The sequence below is a fragment of the Scleropages formosus genome, chromosome 22, assembly GCF_900964775.1.
Source record: "Scleropages formosus chromosome 22, fSclFor1.1, whole genome shotgun sequence".
Lineage (NCBI taxonomy): Eukaryota > Metazoa > Chordata > Actinopteri > Osteoglossiformes > Osteoglossidae > Scleropages > Scleropages formosus.
Window position 1 is genome coordinate 16,256,874 of NC_041827.1, and position 5,935 is coordinate 16,262,808.

The window sequence follows — 5,935 nt, forward strand, 5'->3', positions numbered from 1 at the left end:
GGAAAGCGCTCCCATTGGGGACTCTGTCGTTCTACTGGGGGACTTTAACGCCCACGTGGGCAGTGACAGTGATACCTGGAGGGGCGTGATTGGGAGGAACGGCCTCCCTGATCTGAACCCGAGCGGTGAGTTGTTATTGGATTTCTGTGCTAGTCGCGGTTTATCCATAACGAACACCATGTTCATGCATACGGGTGTCCATCAGTGCACTTGGCACCAGGACACCCTAGGTTGGAGGTCGATGATCGACTTTGTAGTCGTTTCTTCTGACCTTCGGCCATATGTCTTGGACACTCGGGTGAAGAGAGGGGCTGAGCTGTCAACTGATCACCACCTGGTGGTGAGTTGGATTCGATGGCGGGGGAAAAAGCTGGACAGACCTGGCAGGCCCAAACGCATAGTGAGGGTCTGTTGGGAACGTTTGGCAGAGGCCCCTGTCAGAGAGGTCTTCAACTCCCACCTCCGACAGAGCTTCAACCAGGTCCCGAGGGAGGCGGGGGACATTGAGTCTGAATGGACTATGTTCCGTGCCTCCATTGTCGGGGCGGCGGTTCGGAGCTGCGGCCATAAGGTCTCCGGCGCCTGTCGCGGCGGCAATCCCCGAACACGGTGGTGGACACCGGAAGTAAGGGATGCCGTCAAGCTGAAGAAGGAGTTCTATTGGGCCTGGCTGGCTCATGGGACTCCTGAAGCAGCTGACAGGTACCGACGGGCCAAACGGAGCGCGGCTCTGGCAGTCGCCGCGGCAAAAACTCGGTCTTGGGAGGAGTTCGGTGAGGCCATGGAGGAAGACTTTCGGTCGGCCTCAAAGAGATTCTGGCAAACCGTCCGGCGACTCAGAGGGGGGAAGCGGTGTTCCACGAACACTGTTTACAGTGGAAGTGGTGCGCTGCTGACCTCAGCTGAGGATGTTCTCGGGCGGTGGAAGGAGTACTTTGAGGATCTCCTCAATCCCTCCGACACGCCTTCCGTAGAGGAAGCTGAGGCTGGGGACCTGGAGGGGGACTTGTCCATTACCCTGGCTGAAGTTGCTGAGGTAGTCAAAAAACTCCTCGGTGGCAAGGCTCCGGGGGTGGATGAGATCCGCCCCGAGTTTCTCAAGTCTCTGGATGTTGTGGGGCTGTCTTGGCTGACACGCCTCTGCAGCATCGCGTGGAGTTCAGGAACGGTGCCTCTGGACTGGCAGACCGGGGTGGTGGTCCCTCTTTTTAAGAAGGGGGACCGGAGATTGTGTTCCAACTACAGGGGGATCACACTCCTTAGCCTCCCTGGGAAAGTCTATGCCAGGGTACTGGAAAGGAGAATCCGACCGATAGTCGAACCTCGGATTCAGGAGGAGCAATGCGGTTTTCGCCCTGGCCGTGGAACACTGGACCAGCTCTATACCCTCACTAGGGTGCTGGAGGGTTCATGGGAGTTTGCCCAACCAGTCCATATGTGTTTTGTGGACCTGGAGAAGGCATTCGACCGTGTCCCTCGTGGCATCCTGTGGGGGGTACTTCGGGATTATGGGGTTTGGGGCTCGTTGCTACGGGCTGTTCGTTCCCTGTATGACCAGAGCAGGAGCTTGGTTCGCATTGCCGGCAGTAAGTCAGACCTGTTCCCGGTGCATGTTGGACTCCGCCAGGGCTGCCCTTTGTCACCGATTCTGTTCATTATCTTTATGGACAGAATTTCTAGGCGCAGTCAGGGAACGGAGGGTGTCTGTTTTGGTGGCCGCGAGATCTCGTCTCTGCTTTTTGCGGACGATGTGGTCCTGTTGGCTTCATCAAGTCAAGACTTGCAGCGTGCACTGGGGAGGTTTGCAGCCGAGTGCGAAGCGGCGGGGATGAGAATCAGCACCTCCAAATCCGAGGCCATGGTTCTCAGTCGGAAAAAGGTGGATTGCTCCCTCCGGGTTAGGGGGGAGTTGCTCCCTCAAGTGGAGGAGTTTAAGTATCTCGGGGTCTTGTTCACGAGTGAGGGAAAAATGGAGCGGCAGGTTGACAGACGGATCGGTGCGGCGTCCGCAGTAATGCGGTCATTGTACCGGTCTGTTGTGGTGAAGAGGGAGCTGAGTCGTAAGGCGAAGCGCTCAATTTACCGGTCGATCTACGTTCCTACCCTCACCTATGGTCATGAACTCTGGATCATGACCGAAAGAATGAGATCGCGGATACAAGCGGCAGAAATGAGTTTCCTCCGCAGAGTGGCTGGGCGCACCCTTAGGGATAGGGTGAGGAGCTCAGTCACCCGGGAGGAGCTCGGAGTAGAGCCGCTGCTCCTCCGCATCGAGAGCAGCCAGTTGAGGTGGCTCGGGCATCTGTTCCAGATGCCTCCTGGACGCCTCCCTGGGGAGGTGTTCCGGGCTTGTCCCACTGGGAGGAGGCCTCGGGGCAGACCCAGGACACGTTGGAGAGACTATGTCTCCCGGCTGGCCTGGGAACGCCTTGGGGTTTCCCCAGAGGAACTGGAGGAGGTGTGCGGGGAGAGGGAAGTCTGGAGGACTCTGCTCGGACTGCTGCCCCCGCGACCCGGCCCCAGATAAAAGCGGAGGAAGATGGATGGATGGATGGATGGATGGATGGATGGTTGGAACATAATATTATTTTCTGCGAACTCATGATAATGGATAAAGACTATCTGACTAAACGCGTATAGCACACAGAAAACAGTACTTTAATGGTATTTTAGAAGCCACTCATAGAGAAGCTTCACAGTTCTCAAACTTTTTCACACAACTATATGTATAAAGTTGCTGCATCTGCTTCAGTGAATTTCCATTTATACAGAAGTTGACTAACCAACAAATGAGTGTATAAGTTGCTAACCATACATATATACAGAGATGTGCCACAAAATCACAGGAGTATGTGAGACAGTTGTGAATGGATGAGAGCTGGAATGCTTTAGACTGTGTTTTGACACATAATGATGAGCAGCTGCCTACCAGACCCAATGATCAGAGCAGGTTAGAAAGTAGGAAGACCAAGAGAATAAGACAGGCGTTTCCGAGGCTGTGGACTTCTGGTTTAATGCATTTTCAAAACCTTTTTGTCATGTCTTTTTGGGTTTATGAACCATACTGTTCCTGATGCCTCTGCCCATGAGGTCACACCCATAAAAACTACAAAATCCAACAGTTTTTCAGGGATTACTAAATTTTGATGTTGTTCAGTTCAGTGCACAGCATTTAGTGATACATTTGGAAAGGGGATTGCATTAAGCCATCTGCTTCATTTTAGTCAAAGTGGAAAATTTTGCTTTTTTACTCTTCTTTAAGAATGAGTGCATGTTTTATTTCTGAATTCAGAGCACACAAATAGAATGAGGGACCATTTTTTTAATATAGCTCAATATGTGATAAAAGAAGCAACTGTGCTCCTGGTTTCAGGATCAGAAACAGGAGTACCACACATATTGCTGTGCTGCCTACTGTCACTTTGTAATTTTGTCTACGCAATAGCTTCAGGCCACTGTGCACTGAACACTTTCACTGATGACTCTGATGAAGATGACAACAGCAGGATGAATTCAGAGAAATACAAACTCATTTATTTCCAAATTCTTCTTCCATAAGTGTTTATGTTCCAATCCCTAGTGCCTGTCAATTCCTGTCTTTTGTTCTCAGGTCCAGGTTCCAGTCCGGTATTTTGAAGCCCCTCCATATTCAAGTTCCACTCACAGATTTGTGGTTCATGTTTCACGTTTGAGAGAACACACTGTGTGTCTCTGTGTCCTGTCTCTGTTTCACCTTTACTCTGTACTTTGCAGTTTGCACTGTGCACTTTCCGAATACACTCTGCACGTAGGGTCGTTATACTTTACTCATGTCTGGATGCAACAGAAACAAAGAGGGCGATGATATCAGCAGGACAAAAGTTTGGTATATAAAATATCTGCAACAATTTACTGACTTTTTTGACATACATATTTATTTAGCTTTACTTTTCCCAGTGCTTCTTGTCACCTCATTTAGAGTGGACTGAACACAGCATAGACTTTAGCTGACAAGTAATTGTGTTGTGAGATGTATCCTTAAAATAAATGGTTACCCTCAAAGGTCTTGCTCAGAGTAATTTGTTTTTATGCAGATTTCAATTATTTGTGTATGCAACATTGAATAATGTGAGGTTTTTATCCTGAATACTTTAGGAGGGTACTAGATTTCAGAAACAAGGTCCAATCTATTCTTCACAGAGGACTGTCTCTGCTACCATCAGTAAAAACTTCTCTGAGCTCTAGGCTTATATGGTAATCTGATAGCACCTTTCATCTCTGAATTCACACACACACACTGTCTGAACCGCTTGTCCCATGCAGTGTCGCGAGGAGCCGGAACCTAACCTGGCAACACAGGGCGTAAGGCTGAAGGGGGAGGGGACACACCCAGGACGGGACACCAGTCCGTCGCAAGGCACCCCAAGCGGGACTCGAACCCCAAACCCACCGGAGAGCAGGACCCGGTCCAACCCACTGCACCACCGCACCCAGCCTACTCTGAATTCACAGTCACTGGAAATTTCTATGATCAATACATAATAGCATATGCATAGTGAAATTAATGCAGGAATGACCAAATGATTTCTGTTTTATTATAACTTCTTTTTTATTTTTGTTACTTTAGTTTTTCAGTTTACCAATCTGACTATTCCACTACACACTGAAAAGTACTTTTTAAAATATGAGACAAATTTTTGGTCTCTAATCCCATATATAAATGGAGTTAAAAATCGTGGTAAGATATTTGTTATGAAATAATTTGAAAACATTATCTTACTTCTATCATTGGGGAAAAGTGGGAGAAGAATTAATTCCAACAAAGGACTAATATAAGACATCATACAGAATAGTAACTGTACACCATGCAGTAAAATGGTGTTCTGAGCCTTTTTAGCAGAAACTGGATCAGTGGTAGCAGTTTTAGCAGTGAAAAAAACTCTGAAATAGGTGTAGATCAGTGTAATCCACACAAAAGACAGGAGAAGTACGTTTACTGCAACAGCTTTTTCTAAATGATAGGATGTATTGTATATAGCCAAAGGGTAACACAACATCCTGGAGGTGAAAATAGTTAGTGGTCGAGTCAGGAACAAAATGACAATATCAGCCAGTTCAGGGATAAATGTCACAGTCCAGATAAGAATAATGAGCATGTAGGTCCTTCTCACGGTGCAGATCTGTGAGTGACGCAGGGGCTTGCAGATAGCGATGTAGCGTTCAACTGCCATCCCAGCCAGACTCAAGGGAGTGTTCTTATGGGTCATAGATCCCACAAGTAGTAGAACACAGCAGGTTGACACATTCACCAGTGGCACAGCATATATCATGATATTTAATGTCACAGATATACTGAGCATAATCATGTCATTGATTACCAGGTGAATGTACAGTATGGACCTTGATTCCATGTAAAAAACTGGACTCCTGGAGAAGATGAACACAAAACTTCCATTAATGTAATTGATTATGATGCCAAAGGATACAGCAATGAAGCTTTTAATGAAAGCATCTTTAGAATCTGCCGTCCTGGATAGATCCTCAGTGGAGTTCATTATCACCAGGCTTTGCAATGTTTCCTGCAATGATAAAGAAGTAAAATATTTCAGTGTGATCAAATGTAATACATTTCAATGTAAAAACTAGCCAGTATAACATTTTTCTTCAGTTTTGTTCACTATTTAATTATTGGTTTATTAATTTAATTTATTTTTTTTTAACAGGAAGAAAATTACTTAGTGTCCAATATTTTATTTTCAAATTAAATGTTATAGCTAAGATATTACAGAAACAGCTTACTTGAGATGGGTTTCAACAGTCATCTGCTGGAGACATAGAGTTGCTGCTTTATATAGACAAATCATATTAGTGTGAATGTTTGCGCATGCGTGTATATGAGGTAATACAAGAGGGAAAACTAGGATTGGCAGAGAGTGAGATTTGCTGGAATAAGGTT